Source organism: Erithacus rubecula, assembly GCF_903797595.1.
Source record: "Erithacus rubecula genome assembly, chromosome: 2".
NCBI lineage: Eukaryota > Metazoa > Chordata > Aves > Passeriformes > Muscicapidae > Erithacus > Erithacus rubecula.
Window position 1 is genome coordinate 49,487,471 of NC_136685.1, and position 19,825 is coordinate 49,507,295.

Here is a 19,825-nt window from a genome sequence, read left to right on the forward strand (position 1 = left end):
CAAGTATGGAATTAATGATTGAATGTCCAGCTCTGAGGATGACTAAAAATCCTTATTGAGATGCCTAGCACCTCTATTTTCAGTTGCATACTAATTTAGAGATTTGTAATAGCTAATAATAACATCCAAAATACCTTCAACACTCTTTTACCCCAAAATGGTGTTTTTCTCACTTCCAGTGAACCCTACCATGGGCACTGGAATAGCCAAGATCAATCACATGCCAGCCATTCTCCATCTGTCTCTGTCCCCAAAATACCTCAGGAGTGCTGTAAAGTTTGCAAAGAGCCTTCCTGTTTCTGTTTTCCTCAGTTTCTGAGTCACAGGACCTGGAGTTTTTATAGCCCTTATACACCACTAACCTCAGTCTTCATCTCAGGACTGGGCAATCAGAGGGGAGGTTAGCTCATATAGCCAAGATTTAATATTCTTCTCCTTAGGTTTTATTTTTTTACCTTTTTTTTTTTTCTTTTAATAGATAAATCAAATAATATTAATTGAGTGGAACGTCCCATTTTTGTAAATATTTCTTATGTTTGATTAGCAGAGTGTTATCTTCTATATATTCAATGATCAATTAACATTATAGAAAACCAAATAAAATACCAGATAAAATAGATGTAAATCTTGAAAAGGTACAAAAATATCTAAATAATAATACATAAAAGAAATTGAAAAATAACTTCTAGAAAACTTTCTTAAATATAAAAGTGGGGAAAAAAAGCAAAAATTATTAATCAATGGCACGAAACAGGGAATCTGATTATCACATGATGATAATTCATCCAGGCCTTCCCAGCAGTATTCCATCCAAGTTATAAATAACATCACAGTAAATGCAAACAGCTGAGTTACACATTCATTTTCCCTTTTATCACTGTGAAGATCTTAAGGGATGAATTCTGGATTATGTCCATTGTGTCTGTCTTGCAAAATGAGCCGAATTCCAGATAAGAATCTAAACAATATATTTTAGAGGGGAAGAAGAGTTCTAATTTTTTTATTTTTTTTTTTAATCATGAAATAGAAGAAATCATTATGGAAAATCTCACACCTTCTTTCTTATTCAAGTATAAAAATGTATTTTCACCTCTGAATCATTTCTATGAGAATACCAGAACTCTAATAATAGTCATCATATTTCCATTAGTGCCTTATGTTTTGTACCTAAATTACAGAACATTGTGTGGCAGATGGTAAGAATACAGATTAAAAATGTGTTAACAGCAACCCACTATGGTGTCTGTAAGTTTTGGGATTTTTTGAATTAAGAAAAAATCACAAGCTTTTAATCAACTTACAAAAACTGATAGGAATAGGCAAAGGTTATTAATAGCTGAAGGAAATAGGAAACACTCTCAAGCAGATTTCAGAGAGGGTTTTGTATGCAAACTATATCTTAGTAATTTTAACCATTGTATATTTTCACCCTCAAATTCAAATTAATTTAAATAACACGGGAAGGCAGACATTAATACATTCTGGGAAGGCTTCATTACAAATTAAAACTCCTTAGAGTACCAGCACATCATGTGTGATTAAACTTGATGTATTCTGGTCAATATACAGATTAGTAGATTTCAGAGGCAATGTTTGACAGGGTCCAGTGGTCCTGTTATAATCTTTCAACTGGTGCCTTAGGCATGGAGATGTAAAAGGTAGCCCCATTTACTTTCTGGAAGTTTCTCCTTTCAGCAAAGATGCCAGAAGAGACTACTTCTTCCTGTTATAAAATTATAATTTAGGTCCACAATAAAAGTCCACTCAGAACAAAATTCCAGCCAGAAACTATGCTTCTGCATAGCTGTATGCAACTGATGAAAACACTTTTCAGGAGGTGAGCTTTGATGATCTTCTCAGGATATTCTGTGATTTATGATTTTTCACATTCCCTGTGATTATATAACACTCAATATCAAGATTGACAAAAAGGAAAGTGTAGAAAGTACCAAATCTTGGCCATGATTTATATATCTCTTATAGTTTGCTCTCAGGTTTCTTGGTTCTCAAGCCTCCATGCTTTTTGTAATTATTTCTTTGATCACCTTTATACTCTTCAAGAAACACACTATACAAATACTTTATCATCTATGGCTCAAATTATCCAATAAAAAATTTGTACATTTGCTGTTTTGTTATAGTACAAAGTTTGTAATAGGAGCAAATCCACTTATAAATAATTTCTATTTCCGATTGTTATCCAAATACATGCTTATTTTCTGTGGTAAGTCTTCAGGGAAAGCAATTCAAAAATATCCAGAAAATAAATTAAAATAATCACAGGGAAAACATAATTTCCTGTTGCAAAGACATCCACTTATCTTCAGATATTCTCTTTCTATTCTTATGCCAGATGTGAATTTGGCTCGCATTCCCTTGCATACAAGCCTACTGCAAGTTTAATGAAGTGATTAAGAGAGCTTTTATTTCATTAGTACATCCTTTTACTGATCATTGTGACACATTAGTCACAGATAAAATGAGTATCAGAATCTTGCTTCAAAACCTGTGTATTGTCATTTCCACTTCAATAACAACTTTTGACTTTCAGTCTGCAAGAATGTAACTGCACTAAATAATCTGGCCTAATAACACTTCCATCTCTGCCTAAAGGGTGTTTTACTCCAGAGCAATGAAGTTTATTTTTGGAAAGAGGGAAGGAAGGAAGGAAGGAAGGAAGGAAGGAAGGAAGGAAGGAAGGAAGGAAGGAAGGAAGGAAGTAAGGAAGGAAGGAAGGAAGGAAGGAAGGAAGGAAGGAAGGAAGGAAGGGAAGGAGGAAGGAAGGAAGGAAGGAAGGAAGGAAGGAAGGAAAGGAAGGAAGGAAGGAAGGAAGGAAGGGAAGGAAGGAAGGAAGGGAAGGAAGGAAGGAAGGAAGGAAGGAAGGGAAGGAGGGAAGGAAGGAAGGAAGGAAGGAAGGAAGGAAGGAAGGAAGGAAGGAAGGAAGGAAGGAAGGAGGAAGGAAGGAAGGAAGGAAGGAAGGAAGGAAGGAAGGAAGGGAAGGAAGGAAGGAAGGAAGGAAGGAAGGAAGGAAGGAAGGAAGGAAGGAAGGAAGGAAGGAAGGAAGGAAGGAAGGAAGGAAGGAAGGAAGGAAGGAAGGAAGGAAGGAAGGAAGGAAGGAAGGAAGGAAGGAAGGAAGGAAGGAAGGAAGGAAGGAAGGAAGGAAGGAAGGAAAGGAAGGAAGGAAGGAAGGAAGGAAGGAAGGAAGGAAGGAAGGAAGGAAGGAAGGAAGGAAGAAGGAAGGAAGGGAAGGAAGGAAGGAAGGAAGGAAGGAAGGAAGGAAGGAAGGAAGGAAGGAAGGAAGGAAGGAAGGAAGGAAAGGAAAGGAAGGAAGGAAGGAAGGAAAGGAAGGAAGGAAGGAAGGAAGGAAGGAAGGAAGGAAGGAAGGAAGGAAGGAAGGAAGGAAGGAGAAGGAAGGAAGGAAGGAAGAAGGAAGGGAAAGGAAGGAAGGAAAGGAAGGAAGGAAGGAAGGAAGGGAAGGAAGGAAGGAAGGAAGGAAGGAAGGAAGGAAAGGAAGAAGGAAGGAAGGAAGGAAGGAAAGGAAGGAAGGAAAGGAAGGAAAGGAAGGAAGGAAGGAAGGAAAGGAAGAAGGAAGGAAGGAAGGAAGGAAGGAAGGAAGGAAGGAAGGAAGGAAGGAAGGAAGGAAGGAAGGAAAGGAAGGAAGGAAGGAAGGAAGGGAAGAAGAAGGAAGAAGGAAGGAAGGAAGGAAGGAAGGAAGGAAGGAAGGAAGGAAGGAAGGAAGGAAGGAAGGAAGGAAGGAAGGAAGGAAGGAAGGAAGGAAGGAAGGAAGGAAGGAAGGAAGGAAGGAAGGAAGGAAGGGAAGGAAGGAAGGAAGGAAGGAAGGGAAGGAAGGAAGGAAGGAAGGAGGAAAAGGAAGGAAGGAAGAAGGAAGGAAGGAAGGAAAGGAAGAAGGAAAGGAAGGAAGGAAGGAAGGAAGGAAAGGAAGGAAGGAAGGAAGGAAGGAAGGAAGGAAGGAAGGAAGGAAGGAAGGAAGGAAGGAAGGAAGAAGGAAGGAAGGAAGGAAGGAAGGAAGAGGAAGGAAGGAAGGAAGGAAGGAAGGAAGGAAGGAAGGGAAGGAAGGAAGGAAGGAAGGAAGGAAGGAAGGAAAGGAAGGAAGGAAGGAAGGAAGGAAGGAAGGAAGGAAGGAAGGAAGGAAGGAAGGAAGGAAGGAAAGGAAGGAAGGAAGGAAGGAAGGAAGGAAGGAAGGAAGGAAAGGAGGAAGGAAGGAAGGAAGGAAGGAAGGAAGGAAAGGAAGGAAGGAAGGAAGGAAGGAAGGAAAGGAAGGAAGGAAGGGAAGGAAGGAAGGAAGGAAAGGAAGGAAGGAAGGAAAGGAAGGAAGGAAGGAAGGAAAAGGAAGGAAGGAAAGGAAGGAAGAAGGAAGGAAGGAAGGAAGGAAAGGAAGGAAGAGGAAGGAGAAGGAAAGGAAGGAAGGAAGAAGGAAGGAAGGAAGGAGAGAAGAGAAAGAGAGGAAAGGAAAGGAAGAGAAGAAAGCAAGAGAAAGAAAGGAAAAGAGAGAGAAAGAGAGAAAGAAAAGAGAGAGAGAGAAAGAAAGAGAGAGAAAGAAAGAAAGAGAGAGAGAGAGAGAAAGAAAGAAAGAAGGAAAGAAGGAAAGAAGGAAAGAAAGAAAGAAAAGAAAGAAAGAAAGAAAGAAAGAAAGAAAGAAAGAAAGAAAGAAAGAAGAAAGAAAGAAAGAAAGAAAGAAAGAAAGAAAGAAAGAAAGAAAGAAAGAAAGAAAGAAAGAAAGAAAGAAAGAAAGAAAGAAAAAGAAAGAAAGAAGGAAAAAGAAAAAGAAATGGGTATTTTTTATTATTATTTTTAAGTGCCCCTTGACACAAGGGAAACATTTGTTATAACTAATCAGCCAAGTACCTCCTCCATAACTTGTGGCAAAATCGATCTAAGTACTTCAAAAGCCTTATGCTACAGTATTCATTTTCCTGCATTTGCTCACTCATTTATGCAAATCACTGAGGACAATGGATATGAGGAACTGAGTATTAATTTGTAGTGGATTCCAGTGAGAAAATGACTTCATAGTGAGATTGGTGATATTAATAGTCAGAATTAAAGTATTTGTATTACCTAACACCCATGTATGAGATATAAGTGAAAAATACTAGCAGTTTCCAGTAACACAAAGACAAAATATACAAAACATAATCATTTGGTGAATGACATATACCTCAGATTTTAAAAATTTAGAAGTCTGTAAAATCCATCCCCTCTTACCAGACATCTTCAGTTTTATACTATGCCAACATGGTTCATCACATAATGATGGATAATACCATATAGGTATTCACATACAGTCATGATTTTGCCATTTTGGAGCATATTGACCAAGAGTTTGGGGCTCAACAGCCCCACAGGTGATTTTGTGTCCTTCCTAAGGGTCACCTCACAGCCAGTGACTCAGTTTCCTGGAATGGATCTGTGACTATTCCACGACTGCCATCTGCAGAAATCAGATTCAGCATGACAACGAAAGGGTGGCCAATATTAATCCTTAAAAGGTGAGTTAAAGGAAGAAATTTTAGCAGCTGAAAGCAAAAGCTTTTTTTTTCTCCTTCTTGTACAATCAGCTACACTGCTCAGAGACTAGAAAAAAAAAAAAAAAAAAAAAAAAAAAAGATTTCCAAAGATATCCATAACTGGATATGATCTAATCTAAGGAGTATGCCATCTTCCTTCAAGAGAGAAATAGACCTTTTAGTTCTCAATCAGCCTGGGGGTCTTATTGAACAGACCAATCTTTCCCCACATTCTTTCCCCAACTCAAATTTGTAAGATAAACAGATTTGTAAATAGTTGTTTATCCCAAGAAAAGATAGTTTTCAGGTTAGCTATTAAAGAAGCATTTGACATCTATTATTTTATTACAGTCTAATGGCAGCACATTCACAATGCCACAAGGTGTGAAAGGATATGCTGTTACTTTTTACTGGCAAGTGTTCTGTGATGCAAAATATGTGGAAGTATAGGAGATGAAATAGTTAGACTGAAATTCAATAACTGTAGCATTGCATGTAAGCTTTGAGAAAAACAGAAACATGCAACTCTGTTGCTGACAGGCAATCAAAGTACTGGCTACATTTCACAATTGTTAAAAGGGATTATTTTTTTATAGAAGTGTTGGTGTTGTTTTAAAGTTTAATTAGTACCGCTTCTTTAAAAATGACACTAACTACCAAAGAGAAGTCAGAAGAATGAAAAACATTTACAAAAATCATATTTAATCTCTTGCAAATCCTCCAGCGTCCAAGAAAATTAAGGATAGCCCAGCATTTTATTATAGGTTTCATCAGTAGATTCAGATCCAGAGCTACGATTAAGACCTGAAAATCTTCGGCTGAAACTGAAAGATGCACTTCAGTAGCAAATATGTAGCAATTACCATGAAATTAAGTTCATTCCACATTTTAGTTAATCACCATGGAAACCTATATTCATTGGCGCCTAATTGGAAATGTTCCCGACCTGGAAAACACTGTAGGCTTAAGACTGCATAATTTCTTATTTAAGCAATTGTACTCTTTTGTGTTTGTGACAGTACACCCTGACAATTTTGGCAATAATCCGAGAGAAAAATATTTTTCTGAGAAGTCTGCTTCTTGCAAGTATTTTTCATGACCTAGTGGGACTTCTGCTTCATCAAGCCACTTCTACTGTTCATGTCATTAGTACCCAAATACCCAGTCACAGGTGTTCAGAAGGCTGCTGTCCTTGTAACTCCAAACTGAAAAATAAACAAAAATAATAACGAAGGTTAAGTCTCTCTGTCTGAAAGAAAACTGTGGTGCCGTGAAAGCATTAGGAAATCTCCTACAAAAAATGCTCTTCAGGGATTATTTAGCTTGCCATAACACAGCACAGAGGAAAGAGTAACTACAGACTGGAAAAAACATCCTATATAAAGGAAATTTTAGCTAAGAGTCATGCCACTAGAATGAACTCCAGAGTATTGCTACATTACAGAGGTACTGGTGTCAGAACTAGCTGTTTATAAATCAGTTCTGGTTCATCTGCTACCACACTGTTTGATTACCATGCAAATGCTTCCCAAACTGCTAACAAAAGCATTTTTAAATGCATTTCTTTCATCTATTACTGTTTTCAAGAAGTAAAAATTAATCCTCATTAAGCAGTTAAAAAAAGGGCACAAAATACTTCAAACTATTGGAAATAGTTTGGGGTTTTTTTCTTTCAGTGAATAGAAAGATTTAGCAAACTAAACTCTGTTTTCTGCTAGAAAATTAATTAAATGATGAGTCGAAAGAAAATATTCCTCAAAACTACAAAGCAAAATAACAAAACCGAAATGAAATGTGATTGTGTATGAAAGCCATGATCTTCAGATGGAACATAATATATTTATCTGTTTTTCAAACATGCCTTCAAGTAAAAAAACTAAGAAATATACAATACTTTTCCATTTGCATGGGGCTGAGACTTGGTCTTGCAGGCTGGCAGGATTTAGTGCAATAAAGACATTGGTTCAGATTTTCTCTGTGTACAATCAACTTTCTGGATTTAGTGGGGATCGCAGAGAAGTAATGCAACAGTTTCAGCATTTATTGAAGTCTTTTTTGGATAAACTACAACAAAGGTGTGGAAGCACAGAAAACACCTTTACTCTTTCTATTCTTGAGCTGCTGTTTGGACTTTGCTCCTGGCTCCCATCACATACATCCTACTCACAGCCTTCTGTATTTCATGGTTATGAGCTGCTGAGTAGGTACTCTTACTTTTGCTATGAGCACTGCTTGCTGCAAAGAGTCCCAGTTAGGGGCTTATGTTATTTACAGTGCACATTTAATTCTCTCTTTTTCTTACACTGAAAGTTGCCTCAAGCTCATGCTCAGTCTTTGGTGGTTTTTCCTACTGGTGGTGCTGCTGCCTCAGGTTAGATAGGGCCAAGTATCCAAGCTCCTGAAATGCAGTGCAGCCTCTTCAGTGCTAAATGATGCTGCAAAAAGTTGCTCCCATCTTTTATCCCTTCCACTAATGGCCTGTTTTTTCCCCTATCCCTTTCTTTCTCCAGGAATAACCAAAATATAATCCCATCTTAATTCTCTCCTGTGACTGTGAGCATATGTGACCAGGGTTTAGCATTGTCATATGAGAGGCTAATGTTCTTTTTCCAAGATGTGTTCATTGTAACACTCATTGCACTACACTCTATCTAAATTTGAGTTTTCATCAGGGTTTTGCTGCCTCTTTAGCTAAAAGACCAAATATTTCTTATTAGTACTTTCAGAGAAGCAGCTTCCTGTTGGCTGTTAAAATCTTACATTTGAGTTGTGTTTAATAGATTTAAATGCTTTATGTATCTATTACATTGATTTTAAGACCTTCCAAGCCTTTGGAACCATTCCTATGAGACAGCATGGCCTAGATTATTAACTTATCTGGTATAAAGAAAACCCTTAAATTTTATTTTAACAATTTTGATACATCTGATAACTGAAGTTTGGGAACATAAATCTTCTCTTGCTCTTCTCCTGAGAGCTTTACAAATAATCAGTCTTCAGAGAACTAGATTTATTTATTCTTTTTTTAAATATATTTTTTTCCTGAAAATGTTTGTCAAACTTTGAAGTTTTCTGTTATCCTAACACTGAAGAGTGTTCAGAGTATTGTTAGCTTTTGCCAAAGTATTCTCCCCAAGTCTTCTTATTGCCCTCAAATCAGCCATTCCACTCCTGTAAATACTTACATGATGAATAAACACACACTTAATGCAGTTGCACTACAAAATGAGCATTTTTTGAGTTTATGGCTTTAATTCTTGTCCTCTATAATCTATTCCCATAAATGGAACTCCGGAATGCAAATTAGAACATGTATATTTTAATTCTGATTGCTCTCAATATTTACATGACTGTCAGTATCTTCCTTTGTATATGCTTACCGTGTTGCTCTGCTAGGATGGCAAAGAGATGGCAAAGTGATAGGTGGGAAATAAGGGGTTTTTTGCACTTCAGCTGTGCAGAAAATGAATGCAAGAAATTAAAATAAGAATTCATCAATCAAAAAGAAAAAAAAATCAGAGCACAAAAATAATACTAAATATTTATTATCAATTATGTTCATTGTAAACAGCAGAGTAATGGACTTTGCTTTGTTAATTTGTATAGAAGACAAGTAAATAAAGGGCTGGTTTGTAAAAAAGTATTTGTGGTTGTCAATTCTTCCCCAGAAAAGCAATTATTGAGAGACTCTCCCATGATGTATGAGATAAAGGTTTTTAGTGATTTAAACAGTAAAGGGGAGACTCGGATAACCAGGAATAATACAGAAAGTTTTCAGCTTAGTACTTGTAATATGACCAAGTACTTTTAATTCTCATCTAGCTGTGGACAAAATGACCAGATCTTGTCTTTCTTATTTTATAAGTCATCAGAAATATTCAGGTTACATTATTCACCATATTGGAATATTCTTCCCCTTGGAATAAGTTGAACAAAAACTTATTTTGGAGACCCTGCTCTTCTGCTGGGAGCAGATTCTAGAGGTTATCTGCAGATGGGAAGGCTTCTCATTGAAATTTAGCTTTTTGGGATTAAATACACCATTCAAAAAAAAACACTTAAAAGTTAATTGAGTCAAAAATAATGCTTATGAAAGGAAACACCTCCATGTGCTCCTGAGTATATCCTTCTTTATGCATTCTTCTGGTGTTTAATCTTTCTGAGTGTTTTGGTTTGGGAATGGTGTTTCCAGTTTAGTGTTCCCACTGAAACATTCCAAGCCATGTGCCATTAGCTCCTTACTCCCTCACTCAACCCCTGCAGCTGCTGGAGAGAAGAATTGAAGACATAAAAGGCAGAGATTATGGGTTGAGATAAGAACAATTTACTGGAAACAGTAGTGAAATAAAAACCTAACAGTAACAGCAACAATATTAATAAAAGAGTGTAGAAGAAAAGTACAGCATTCTCCTTTCAAGTACTCTGTTACTTAGTCAGAGTTCTGCAGTTGTTCAAACCATTGGAGAGAATAGCCCTTCAAAATCTGGCCTGTTTTCTCCCAACTTTTGTGCCACTCATGACTAGCCTACTTCAGGGCAGATCTCTGAATTACCTTTCGGCAAGTCTCTGTCCTGAATCTAAACATGGAGTTGACTGTACTGACTCTGAACCTGGTCCAGGCCATATAGAAAATACGTAGCACGCAAAGCATCAACAGAGTGTTTTCCTTAACATCCAAAGGAAATTCTCAAGCTGCTGTAACAGATCTGAAGGAGAAAAATGGTGGGAAAAGCTGGGGAAAATCACTCTCCCCTGTTCTCTCCATAGACAGGGTATGGTTATTAATAGATGTCAGAAGGTAGCACCCAAAGTAAGGGTAGGAAGGCGATGCTGAATACACATCCCTAATGACCCTCATTGGCTGTAATGTTCTCATATCATAACCTGATATGACAGAGTATAGCAACAAACCAATCCTGACCCCTTCCCTTTTGTTCTGCAAAAGAGCACAGCTTTGGTCCTATGCTTCATATATGGAAACATATACAAGTTATGTAGCACAACCATGTGAACAGTCCAAGAAAAATTGTGACCAGTGTCTCCGGTCATAACATAACAAATGCTTACATTAAATATTTTCCAGCCCTCTCACTGGGCAAACCTGTTGCTACCTCAACACTGCATGCCCCACATTGGGTGCCAAGTAAGGCTGTTGTGGATTAGGAATGGTGTTCCCAATTTTATGATCTCACTAAAATTCTACAAACCATGTGCTGTTTGGTCACTCGCCCCTCTCCCTCCTTGTGCCCCTGTGGCACGATGGAAAGGGAAATTGAAGGCACAAAAGGTAAAGGCCATGGGTTGAGACAAGAACAACTTACTGAAAACAGCAATGAAATAAGAAACAAATGGTAACAGCAACAATATTAATGAAAGTGTGTACAAGAAAGGAGAACAATTCACTGGAGATAAAAGCTCACTAGGTGAGAACCTGCAATACCAAACCGCTTCCACACTACCCCTGACCTGAGGGGGATAGTGACATGAGGTGACACAGAATAACTTCTGTGTCCTTGCCATGCCTGCTGCTGGTCACTGCAAAAGTTAACCCTGTCTTGTCTGGAACACTGAGTATAACTGAGCTCGAATTATGTTAGAAATGTGACTTCAAATAATGAAACTCTCTTAAAATCACAATTTTAATTCCAGAAACCAGCTCTGGGGAGAAAAAGTTGATACATGAACAAAATACATGTGCATCCAGTTAAGGTAAACTATGTCTTCTATGGCAGACAAAAAATGCTCACAGAGGGATTGAGATCCCTGTATTTTTTTTAGAGAGGAATTAATTTTAAATTTTACAAGGAAGAGACAAGAGAAGAGACATATTAATAGGATTCTGAAAGCAGAGAATTTGAAAATCTTGAAATACCTATTTTATAAGGTGAATTCATATCCATCCTGTTATTAAAGCAATTTATGGCAGTTTTTTTTCTAAAAATGTATTTAGGAGCTTGGACAGTACAATGAAAGGTGTTAATAGAACATCTAAATAATATAGTAGTGCTGCATTAATTCAGATAGAATAGGTTGGAATAGGCTGGACTTCACAAAGTTGTTCTCATAACACTTGCTTTATAATACTGTGAACAACCAAGTAAAGTTCAGAATTTGAGTGTCATGATAATACACACTATCCAAAATCTTTTAAACTTTTATTAAACATAGAGAAATAACCAAAGAAATCAGTTAAGCTTTATGCCATATAAAGAACTAAACAAGGCTCATTTAAAATAACATTTTTACTGTTATTTCTTTTGCTCTAAAGCTTCTAGAAATAGATTTATACCATTGCTTCTGAATGGTAGTAGCTGTTCATTTGGGATGAGGAAAAAAAATGGAAGAGCTGTTTAAAATAAGATTGTTGTTGCTGTCTGCATCCTTCAGAAGAAAAAAGGATAAACAGAAGCAAAAAACAAACAAAAAAAAAAAAAAAAAACAAAAAAAAACAAAAAAAAAAAAAAAGGAAAATTCAGATTCTGTTTCTGAGCTTCACTTTTAAATTATAATCTAGACTATAGACTAGAAAAGGACACATACTTGCTTTGGACTTGCATATAATCCAGGGCAAGACTTAAATCCTGCACTGGGGCTTCTTTCCACTATTTGTTTTTGGCAAGGTGTCTGAGGATATGTAGATTCATTTGCCCATAATGAGAAGAGGTGGCCCAGTGGCCTGGCTGTCCATGGTCATGGGGTTCTAATCCACCCTTCTGAAATTTGGTGTGAATTTTCTGTAATAGGAAGGCTTCTCAAAATCATTAACACATCTTGGCTATACAAAGAGCTGGGAGGTTGCTTTAGCTAATCCAGTAATGTTCATCCCCCACCACACAGATGGTTCACAGCTGTGCTGCCTGAAGAAGTTTCTTTTGTCAGCCAGAAAAAGATGAGGCATTTGCTCACTAGACAGACTCTGTGTGGGGCTGATAAAACCACCATCACCAGCAGGATATGTCTTCAGCAGCGTCTATGAGATGAAGCTGTAGCTGGCAAAAAAAAAATACTCTTTTTAATACAGAAGACCAAAAGAGAAAGGAAGAAAAGATAAAGCAGAAAAAGAAAATGGAGATACACATGTGAGGGAAAAGGTGGTATTAACCCTTTGGCTCATACTGTGAAGATGGCATTTGAACTTAGTTGTCTTCATCTGACATGGTATGTTCAGGGCATTTTTCGCAACTCATTCTGAAAGTTTTGGCTGTTCCAATGGAACCCCAAAAAATTTGGGTGTGGGACCCTGGTGAGTGGATCTCACTTCTTTCAGTAAAAAGTTTGATGTGTTGGTGGGATGATCCTATCCACTTACTTTTTTTTTTTTTATCCACCAAATGCAGGAATATTTTGTCCTACACTTGTCAGACTCGTGTCTGTCAGACACGAATTTAACACAGTCCTTTGCAGATAGTTTTGTGTGTATTTTTGTTTGTTTCTGGGTTTTGGTTGGGTTTTGTTTATTTGTTTATTTTGAGGAAAAGAACAGCTTGACACAGTCAGTATAATACTGGTTTAAAAATCTCTGTATGAGGTGAATACAGAAAGCCACAGATTTTGCTCAGTAAACCAATTGCAATAATTGCACTGACAAACCAAACCCATTAATTGAAGAGCATGTGTCAGAAGATAATTGTAAAGAGGTTAAATACTCCTGATAGAAGTGAATCCTTTTGTCATATGACATGACTTGGGAAGAAAACGTCAATCTACATTATGTTCTGTGGCTGTAACATTATTCTTCATAGACTCAAACATGTCCAAGTGAGCTATATCAGAAGTTGCATAATACTGATCTTTTTACCCCTGAGACTATTGCAAATGTCTATCATTAAGGCAGCTATAGCTAGCCAGTCAATGTCAATCAAAGCCTGTGAGGCATTTTACAAATTAGTCCCTACTGATATATAATGATATATGAATTAAAAACAGGAGATGGAGCCATTTTTCACAGTAACAGCTAAGTTTCCAATTAGCCTATTTAGCTACTTTTATTGTATGTGCCATGTGTGTGCCATGCATATATTACTCAATGCATTTCAATTAAATAACACAAAGGCTGGAAGGAGCTAACATTAAATTGGAAGTTTTTCAGTTGTTTAAATCTGCTATATGTATGGAAGTAGGAGGAAAATAACATTTCCTACTTTATTCTTAACTTCATTTTACCTTTATCATTTGCTTCACATTTTTTCATACACACGCACAGAGACATAAGTTATAACCAAAATTTTCTGACAACACTTTAGGGTTAAATTTGGAGATTAAAAAAAACCCAAAAAACCTTGGGTAGAGAATACCCAGAACAGAAATATTTATCTCATTCCTGTAGCATAGCTTAAATCTCATTATGATAATTGATTTGTTCCCACATTTTACCAGAGGAGCTGAAATGAGAAACTAATCCACACACTTCAAAGAATTCCTTGGGGTTACTGTTGCACTCCTGTAGTAAACCTAGCTGAAAGTATACTCCTTTCAGGTGTGTTTGTGTACCCCAAAACAAAAACACATGGTCAATTTCCTCTTCAGGACATTTGACAGGGGACCATGGAGCAGAAGAGAAGGTGGAATGACATTCTCACAACTGTGCTGCAGCTTCTCTATTCCCTGTCCAGGCATCCCCCAAAGCATACAACATAACTCAGCAGCTGGCTGATAAGCTGCAAGATACAGAAAATTGATGCTGTGTCAGAAGCTGCTTTGCTCTAGTTAGATTAGAATATTTTAATTATTTTAATTATTCTTTATTGCTGTAGATTTTAAGTAGGGAAGTATCTTAATTTATCTCAATTTCTAAAATGTATCTCATTCATGTGTAATATTCTCTATCAGAACAGTAATCCTACCAAGATTATTTTAGAGTTATTTTCATGCTACATGATGATTTTTGCATATCAGATGTTAAGTATTTTAGACATTGGTTTATCACTTGTCATTTGTTTGACCTCTTGTACTCAGAGAATATTATATTTCCAATAACTAACTTTGATGTTGATTCATTTTGAAATTATATAACATCACGAAGAACAAGATTATTTTCAAGGAACAAAAACAAATAAACTTCAAAATATAGGAGGAAATTGCATATTTCAGATAACTATGTCAAGTAGTTACACAAATCTGCTAGAGTACAGAAGAATAATCACAAGTAAAATGAGGAATTGGTAGAAATACTCTTTATTTTAGAAGACTTCCACTCCAAAGCTTCTTGTCACATATTGTGTTTTGAATCTTCAAAAACAGTCAAGGGATTTATACATTAAAGTCCCTCTGGAAGTGTCTTTTAAAGCTCTCCCTAGGAAAACAGCCTGCAAGAAATTTTGTGCAAGGAGTAATTAGGAGTTAAGGTGTACCTGCAAGCTGAGCAAATGCAGAATAACACCATCTGTGTACCAACTCTCATTTTGCATAGGAGTTAGTCCCATAATGTCACCTTTCTCCACTTATTAATCTGATTGTCCTTATTCCACACTTTACTTACACCTGTGTATTCTCCATCTAGAGAGAAAACTTGAACTCAACTGATTGCATTTTTTAAACAAATTATTATTCTTAAAGAAACCCCATTTAATGAGAATTAGGCTATTTACTAACTCTTCATGAAGTGACATTGCTTGTTGCATAGTAATATCCTGCTACCAGTTCTTCACATAGAGCTGAATGCTGTATGAATGTGGTGGAGCACAGGTGCTGCAGCATACAAACTGATCAGAAAAGGTAAAGGCAAGTAAGAGAATTCACTGGGATTTCTAAAGCCATGGGGCATTGCAGTGTAATAAGTAGAACAAAAGGAGACAAAAGAATCAATATGAGTCAAACTCTTTTGGGGAAGGTGCTTTAAAATGTTTTACAGATGTGATCTGCAATCACTCTAGAGAGCTCTGTACTATTACTAAAATAAGGGCAAAGTTCCTGAAAAACTTTACAAGAGATCTTTATTTTCCAGATATAAATTAAGATTAATTGCCATTAAAATCAAGAGTCTGAGAAAATAGTTAATTGTTCTCTCACAGGGTAAATACAAGAAAGAAGTGAAAGTGATTTACAATGAAGGGCTGAAGTGACATTAAACAAATTAGTGTACATTAGTGAGGAATTAATTCAGGCTATAAATTAGAAGCTACCTAACAATCCTGAGACCTGTGTTCCAAAAGACTCAACATGTGACCCAGAAAAAGAATACATTTTATGCTGGAATATGAGAAATTTATGATGGCAGTTGCATGATAATTACATGTCCTGGGCAGTGATTTGAAAGTGGGGAAAAAACAAACCCAACCAAGACCAAATGCCTCCTGTCAACTTTCCATTGACCTGCTACTTATCATTACTTAAATTTTAAGCATCAATTATCTGCTCAACATACATTTGGACACTGCATAGGAGAATCCAAATCACATGCAGCTCCCATGATAGAAATAATATCAGAATAACACTGAGGTTTAAAGAGAGACATTTAGTAAGAAAATGAAATCATGATAGAATATGCCATAGAAAATTTCAGTAAATATGTCAGAGCCAGGTGATTTCAGAATCAGTGAGATGAGGTTCAGTTATGACCAACTCATTAGGTAGAAATGACCCAAGTGTATAATTTCTGAAACAGGGAAAATTAGGAAAAAAATGGGAAATAGCTATTTGAGAAAAAATGAGAACTTAGATTTCACTCAAGCCAAACATTTTCTCTCTCTCCTGTTTTTTTTTTTCCTCCTAAGCAAAATAGTGTAGTTTAACTCCTTAATTTTCAAGCATCAAATTATCCTAGATGTTGCTTAAGATCAAATTTATACAGAAACATGGGTGCAGTAGAATTTATTAGAGCCAAATAACAAGAACCACATAATGAGAAATATCTCTTTAAAATTAATGTTTTAGTGTTCCTTTACTATTTATTTTATTAATCTAATGCCTTAGATTCATGTAGAAGGTAGTGATTATTATCCTGTGATTATGTCCTGTTTGATTCATATTATCTCATAATTAGATTAACATATGCTGTAACACAGACACTTGTAAAAATAATTGATGGTAAAACAGGGCTATCATGGATATAAACATTCCAGTCATCTTGATGCAATTCAGAGATCTTTTCTAATGAATGACTTGAACAAAAGTTTGGATTTGGCTCATACTCTGTGATAACAACTTAGAAATTGGGCTATATTGTTATGTAACTTATTTAGTCGGCTTACAAATCTAGCTAAAACTATAAAACAAAGATTAAAAGGAATACCTTGCAAATGTAGGGGTTTTTTTTAGTCCTGTTTCCAGTCTCAAATATCTAGACAAAGTTTCCATTTTTACAAAGCAAATATAAGTCAATAAGAACTGCCTCAGAACATGATCCACAGATGGTTGGGGACAATTTCTTCTTTAGAGTAATGAACCTGAATCTTCATGGTAGGCATTTGACTTAAATCCATCAACACCTTTGAAATATTCAGCACCACTGTCTGTGAGACAAATGTACTTGATTAAGACAACAATAAGTACATTAACAGGACATCTTCCAAAACAATGACATTGAGAGTCACTTCTTTGAAAATTTTTATTCCTCTCTTCCTAAGGCATATTTGATCTGTCTGAAAATTAGTAAGAAAACTGCTCAATTACACCAAGAATCTGAGAGAAAAAAAAGTGTTTTTCTCTGTATATAGAGCTTTCCTTCAACAACTGGTAATGTAAGGTTAAATGAAGAACTGTCATTACATGTTCTTTGTCTGGTATTTAAAATTATACTATTGTCTTCAGCATCAACTCAGACTTTTATTATAAGCAGTGCTTAGGAATCAGTTAGCCTTTGACAGAACACCTATCATTTTTACTGAAGTGGACATTAACCATATGGATTCCTGAGCCATAGTTGTCATTTATAGGCTTTTCTGAAGTCTTCTATGCAGCCTTGATAATAATCTTAACCAGACCCTATCTTCAGACTCTTGCAAGACTGGATCTAGAAACACACCAGAAGACTGTTACTGCTAAATTATACTATCAGGTGATAGCTCTCTTGTAATGAGAATAAAACTCCAGTTTCTCCATAGAGAGGTATTGTGACTTCAGTCATGTTGAAGATACAGAATTTCCTATTCATAACAACTGTCTTAACACAGCCAAATGCATATTTCTGAAGTTTAAGATTTTACTGGATGGCTCAACTGGCTTTGTAATACTGGAAAAAAAAAATCAATGGAATTACTTGCATACTGTGGAATTGTCTCCCAACCCAGGAAGAGATTGGTCGATATGGCTGCTGCCTGTGAATGCAGCTGGCTTTTTCAGCATCTGATTATTGTAGTACATTAAGTGGCATTACCCAATCAACAGAATTAAAAAAAAAAAAAAAAAAAAAAAAAAAAAAGAAAACTAAAAACACATAAGCAGCATTAAGGAAAGCATTATTTGTTTGAATATTCCCCGTTTATATTCCTCTTTTTGTAATGTTTCAGCTACTGGGCTCAGCCAGACATACTTTATAGGAATTGATGGACAAATTGCACCAGTATTTTAAATTCTATATTCCTACTTCTGATAAGCTCAGGTTGACGCCATGACATTTACTTTCACTTGTAAGCAGACACAGCATGATTCATTTATATCTATTCCTCTCAGCAGTTACTTGTTTTATTTTTAACCATGAAACTGAAAGAAAAAAAGGAAAATTAGGGATTATCTGGATCCAGGATTACTATATTCTTAATATTGAAACAAATTATTCACTGCTAGGATCAACCCATCTCTTAAGTAACTTTTGCATACTGTCCTAAGAGTATGGTCAATTTTTCTTCAGATAATTTTATGGATCACAGAAGCAATTTCAAATAAAAAATACTTTAATTCATAATGCACTTAGACGAAGACAATTGTCCCTTTCTCCCCCCACCCCGTTCCAGAACTAAAACAAACAGTAGATGCTGTAATTCTTTGATGTACAAGTCATTATTCATCCTTGTATGATGTCAGCTTGCTCCACTTTTACAAGAATTTTAATGTTCAGATACAAAGACTTTCAGAAGGAATTGGTTGTTTTCAAGACTAAAGTTGCAGCTGAAAAAGTTCCAATTCATTATCTATATTTACATTCTATTCTGACTGGAAATGTATTTTTATAAATTTCCAGTTTTGCTATGTTTCTTTTGAAGTCAAAAAGTTTTTTCAAGTGACTTTATTGTGAAAAAATCATCCTTGCAGTTTTTAAGGGATAACTCAAAGTCACAGGATCATAGAATCACAGAAGAACCCAGTCTAGAAGGGACTTCAAAGACCATAAGGTCCAGCCTTCCATGGGAAGGGGAGAGGAAGTCTAGATGAGAACAATTCCTTTCTCCTGTTAGACTCATTGCCTACATTCTATATTTTATTTTATTTTATTTCTTAAAGTTTCACATCTAGAAAAGACCTGCAGCATTGCAGTAGATGGATGGTTATGGATATAAGAATTATGTTCTCTCAGAGAAATATCTTTTATGCATATATTCTTCTGAGACTTACTTCTCATGTTTGAAATGTAAACCAGCAGCCAGTAAATGTATGTAGGAGCTCTTTTGTAAGACACAGGGTGAAATCCTGCTTCTCTTACCCATCAGGTAGAACCTTCCGAACTAAAGGGCCTGACTATTAACTCTGCTTTGAAATGGAAAACTTGGCAGGCAGAAGATTTCACCACTGAAAAGAACAAGGTACACTGATATCAGTTATCTTAGAATTCAGATGGCTCTCTTGCTGCAAAGGTTGCACTAAATATAGAAACGGTTTTGAGCTGAGGACGAAAACCTAAAAAAATCTGCAGTAAACTGTGGTCTAGAAAAGGCTTTTTGCTTGTGAAACTTCTCACATATTAGAAATGAAACAGATGCTTAATTAAGGCCAAATTCCACTAATTTAAAGGAATCCTTGTTAGACCAAAATCTCATGATTTAGGAGAACAATGGTTGCCAGATTTGGCTGATTTGTACTGTGAGTCAGAAAGAACAAAAAAAGAAACATTATTCCTTTTTGTCTGCAGTCACTCTCACACAATCTTTCCCTCCCAGCTTAAGAGCATTAGCTCAAGAAGCAGAGAAAGAAAAGGAAAAGCAAGCATTCATCTAAAATAAATTTCATTATATTTTTTGGCCTAAAAGACAGGTTAATATTTTTGGCAACTTGCATTTTTCCCTCTGCAGCTGGAATTCAGCAGCTCAGAGCTGTCTGCCAAAGCAGATGCATAATCTAGGCCACTGCCTCACAACAGCTTTTGTTCGTGTTGTTAAAAGAAGCACTTTCTAGATAAATGCAGCGATAATCTTAAAATGAGAGAG